Source organism: Cyprinus carpio, unplaced genomic scaffold (assembly GCF_018340385.1).
Source record: "Cyprinus carpio isolate SPL01 unplaced genomic scaffold, ASM1834038v1 S000000905, whole genome shotgun sequence".
Taxonomy (NCBI): domain Eukaryota; kingdom Metazoa; phylum Chordata; class Actinopteri; order Cypriniformes; family Cyprinidae; genus Cyprinus; species Cyprinus carpio.
In genome coordinates this window covers 1-5,294 of record NW_024873629.1, presented here as the reverse complement: position 1 = coordinate 5,294, position 5,294 = coordinate 1, and the positions used below count along the sequence as shown (strand labels likewise).

Below are 5,294 nucleotides of genomic sequence, written 5' to 3'. Positions count from 1 at the left end.
GAATAACCTTAAATCTGTTTTTTATTAATTTTTTTTTTATCGTTTTTATTTTACTAACTGCTCTCACTGTCTGGTATTATAATAACTTGTAGCTTCTATTATTAAAAATTCAAGACGTGTTTTTATTTTTATTGACATGGGAAGCTGTAGCGAAAATGACAGTGCTCTAACAACAGCTTAATACATTAATACATGATAACTGACACCGAAACAGAATAAACACACAAAACAGAAACACAAAATTAATATGATGCAATTTCGTTTCAGTGAAATATGTTTCACAATCTTCTATGATGGCTGTATGATTCTAAAAAAAACAAAAAAAAAACATGATATTTGGTATTAAAGGACAAACTATTGCAATGCATCAGCGTCTCTTAGAGATACTTTAGAGTAAAAATAATCTTTAAAAAGATTTAAATCAATTAATTAATTTTATTATTTCTTTTGTAATGTATGTATAAATTTAGAATTGTATTAGCAAATTAAATGTTCAGAGAAAGCTTAAAACTATATTTTACAATGTTAGAAACATTAATCTCATTATGGCTGCGGGTGTTTCTGCTCGAAAACACACTGTTAATCAGTTCTAGAAAGAAACTGAGTGTGAAATAAGGTGAAAAAAAAAAAAAAATCCTGATCACAATCATGCTCTTGGTCATAAAAATAAATGTGAATGTTTTTCAGTTTGATTCCATATGGCTATTAGTTTGATCTTTATAACATATCATGGAGTGCATACAGATAAGAGTCAGGAGGGATTGTGGGAAATGTAGTCCAGTGGTGATCATGACAGTACATTAAAATCGGTTATGCATTACTTGGGGAACAGCTTTTAAGCTAAATCAGTGTTTGTCCACTAGAGGACAGACATGATCAGATACTACACACCAGCAGCAGTGTATCTGTATGTGACCTTTTATTTATTGAGCAGATAATTTTTATCTAAATGACTTACAGATGAGAATACAACAATCAAAAGCAATTATTCCAGGCACAATACAATAAAAGTAGTGGAATACAAAAACCAAGATGATTTAAAGAGAACAATCAGTCAGGGCTCATTCAGCCAATAATAAATATAGTGTTCTCTTATAAAGGACAGACAGTAACAAATAACAACACAGTACTTCCGTATACAACGGTATAAAGTTAATTTACTAACAAACTGATGTAGTAAAGTAAATTCGTTGAACCAAATACTGTTATATGTCACCTTTTTTTTTCCACAAGCACCAAAGTTAAATAGTTTAAGAAAACAATCACTCTCATTGGATATGTAATATCATATAAAAATGTGCAATACTGACTGAATTCACAGTTACTATTACTGTCATATTTTTTATATTTGCATTAAGGGGGTCCCCTCCTGCTCAGGCCCCGCATCTGGACTTCTTTCACTCCCTGAAACAAAACAAAGAAAACACAAAAGGTTAAAAAGTTGATATTTATGTGAAAAGATAAATCACATTTAAAAAATCAAAGTATTCTGGAAATGGAAATTAAATCCCAATTGAATATTTTGATATGTAATTATTTTAATTAAATTAGAAGTATGTGATTTCCAAATTACTCACCACGGATTGTAACTTTGAATCTCTTGTATTTGGTCTCTCGGCTGCTGATGATCCAATAGTTTATAAACTCCAGGTGTGTTCAGTTGTGCTGTTTGTGATGGTCAGAGATCCAGTCTGATGAACCACTCCCATATCGACTATAAATTCCCCATCACCAAAAACACACAGCACCAGATCATCTTTATTTATTTCTCCTCTAGCGATGAGACTGTCTTCAGGTCCAAACATCCACAGCACCAGATCATCTTTTTGTATTTCAATATCATTTGTGTACGTGACTGAATCTCCCCTCTGTCCCAGACTCAGTCTTCTCTTTAATTTTATCCCCCAGCACCACACAGAAGAGTAAAAACATGAATGTTATAACAAAAATTAACTCCCAATCTGATTAATTAGAGGGCAAGATGATGGATTTTTGTTTTGCACATAAGAAAGAACTGTGTTGGAGCTGTACACATTTTAAAATGCCCCTAATTTCTGGGCACCAATGAAAATTTGACTAACATAATATAATTTGTTTCTGTCTTCTCGAGTTGTTTGCATCTTTATCTTTTAATTATAGCTCTAAATCATTAAAACAGTCATAAATACGATTGAGTTACTCACCATGAGCAATAACCATGAATCTCTTGCATGTGCTCTTTTTGCCGCTGGTGATTTGAAGTGTATAAACGTCTGAATAAGCTCTGCTGATGTTCCTGATGGTCAGATCTCCAGTTCTCTGGTTTAACTGCAGTCTGTCTCTGAATCTGCCATCAGGACCTTTGTATAATTTGGTCTGATTGCTGGCTTGTTGATTTCAGCTATAAAAATATCTTTATCGCTAAACTTCCACAGTATCCGGTCATCTTTGTTCAGTCCAGTAACACCAGTTTGTAGAGTGACAGAATCTCCAACTGTATATTTCAGATTATTCACTGCCAAAGCAAGAGAAACATGTAGAAGAAATTTGTGAATGTAAACATGAACTCAGTTATCGATATTTTGATTATTTTGAGCTACTCACGCCAAACGAGAACGTTGAATTTCTTGTATAAGTCTTTATTTCTGCTCTTGATCTGCAGATCGTAAACTCCAGAGTCTGTGCTTTTGGTGTTTGTGATGGTGAGATCTCCAGTTTGATTGTCCAGCTCCAGTCTGTCTCTAAATCCATCATCATCATCATCGTAGACAATGCTCTCATTGGTCTGTCCATCGATTTTGGCGATAAGGGCATTTTTAGGTTCAAACTTCCACAGTATCAGATCATCTTTCTGTATTTCAGTAACACCGGTCTGCAGATGGACAGATTCTCCTTCTGTGAATTTCCGTGTGTCCTCTTCATTTCATAAAGAAACAGAAACACATAAAACATGTTTGATGTGAATGTGGAGGTAAACAACTCAAAACAAATAAAGTAACATACTGACAGACAATACTGTAGGATATTTGAAATATTTCAGTTGGTGCACCTCGTACAATAACTTTGAATCTCTTTGTTTTTTGTCACTTTGCTGCCAGTGATCTTCATCTGATAATCTCCAGAGATTGGGATCCGGATGTCGCTGATGGTCAGATCTCCAGTCTGATGGTCCAGCTGTAGCTTGTCTCTGAATCGCTCATCACCGGGGTATGAGATGCTACTGGCATTTTTTGTCGATTTGAGCGATGACTGTTTCTTGAGGTCCAAATATCCAGAGCACTTCATCGTCTCTCTGGATCTCGACTGCACCGGATTTTAGTGTGACAGAATTTCCCCTCCTTCACTGACATGGTCTTATTTTTCTGTCTCAAAATCAAGTGAATGGAGAACATTATAAAATATTTCAAAAGATGTTTCATTGTTCAACTATTCAAAAATACATTTTTTGGTGAATTAATAAACTACCGTAAACTGAGTCCCATTAGAAACAGTAGATCTGCTCCAAAACTTTCAGTTTGATTCATAAGTGATTTAGTTTGGAGTTTGATTAAATTTACTGAACAGTGATCTGATTGGTTTTTAAGTCACTTTTTAAATGCATTTCTAGGGTGTTACAACTTCCTTTAATCTTTCTTCACTAAGAACAAGAAGAATTCCAAAACTGTTTGTCACACAAAAATAAAAGTAGATTTTTTTTTTCGGATAAATTGTTGGCTCCTTAAACAATCCTAGGCTTTGAAATTAAACAATCTGTGTTTCAGTCTAGAAGAAAACATGGTAACTACATTATTTATTTTAAAACAATTCTACTCCTATATTTACTGTAGATAACACTCACCTTTTCGTTTTTTAGAGTATTTTATGTAGCACATCAGTCCCGGAGCTGCAGCCACAAACAGAAGGACACAAAGACAAATCAGCGCAATATAACACAGCAGACAGACCCGGAACTGGAACAGCTGAATAGAGACAGTCAAACACACAAACCATTTCATTATGAGGGAACATCTAAAGTACACACTTTTAATGTGAGTTGACATGAACTACGTACCGACAAAAACACTGAATCTCTTGTAGAGTGTTTCTTTTACTGTTGGAGATCTGTAGGTTGATAAACTCCAGCGTCTGAGGTTTGCTGATGTCTCTGATGGTGAGAGATCCCGTCTGATTTTCCAGATGTAGTCTCCCTCTGTATATATCATCTGAACTAAATGTGATCTCATGAACCTTCATGTTCATTTCAGCTACAAGACTGTCTGGATTTGTAGGTCCAAATGTCCACTGTATTAGATCATGTTTCTGTGAATCAGTAACACCAGTGTGTAGAGTAACAGAATCCCCTTCTTTCTTGTTTTCTAACCCGGCAAAAATCACATCTGGAAAACAAACAGGAGCGATGATAAAGGGGGAAAAAAAAACATAAAAAATAGTGTACAAATATCTGAGCTTCTCACCATGGACAGTAACACTGAATGTCTTGAGGAAGGTCTCGTCGCTGATGATCTTTAGATGATAATCTCCAGAGTGTTTGGTTCTGATGTCACTGATGCTCAGAGATCCAGTCTTATTGTCCAGCTGCAGTCTGTCTTCAAACCTCCCATCATCAACATCATATAATGAGACTGCCTGATTTTCCCCATCAATTTTAGCAATGATAGTGTTTTGGAGATTTATACATCCACATCAAGAAAAAATATTCTCTGTATTTCAGTGACATCAGTGTTTTTTTTGTAGAGTAAGAGAATCTCCCTCCTTCACAGACACTTTTTCTGTCTTGCTGTACACACCTGAAAAACAGAAACACTAGCTTAAGATTTTCAAAAAATAGTAAACTACAAACAAAACATTAGCGCTGAAGTTGATATATAAAATCGTAAGGATTATGTACATTATTTTAATAATAATACAGCCCACTGAATTTTATCCTTATGAAAATTAATCATGGTTTTATTATAGTAAAAGTGTAGTAACCATTGGATTTTGGCATATTGTTTATATTTGTATAACCACAGTTTTTACTACACTGGTTAGCGTATAACCATTTTGTGTTACCAGGGTCTTCTTTGTTGTTTGTTTGTTTTTAGCCTATTTGTAGTGAAAAGCATGGTTTCTAATTAGTATACTGGGCTATAGAATTAAAGGTAATCATAATGTTTTGTCATTTGCGGATTTTGTCCACGCTTGCTTATTCAGTAGCCTAGGCTATTTAATCTGAAAGCATAACAAAACGCAACCATTTAGTAGTATTTTTTAAATATCCTATTTCTTGTGTAGCCTACTTGTTTTTTTTAAACGAAACTGCAGTTTTTTTTTCT

The 5,294-nt window shown here is 34.4% G+C and overlaps 1 long non-coding RNA gene across 1 annotated transcript; it reads right to left on the bottom strand.

Moving 5' to 3' along the window:
• Positions 1 to 904: 904 nt before the first annotated feature.
• On the bottom strand, positions 905 to 1,650 carry LOC122143140. The gene is made up of 2 exons (XR_006158984.1): positions 1,578 to 1,650; positions 905 to 1,404 (listed from the first exon to the last, which is right to left on the bottom strand). It is a non-coding gene; the product is annotated as an uncharacterized LOC122143140 (long non-coding RNA).
• Positions 1,651 to 5,294: the final 3,644 nt, after the last annotated feature.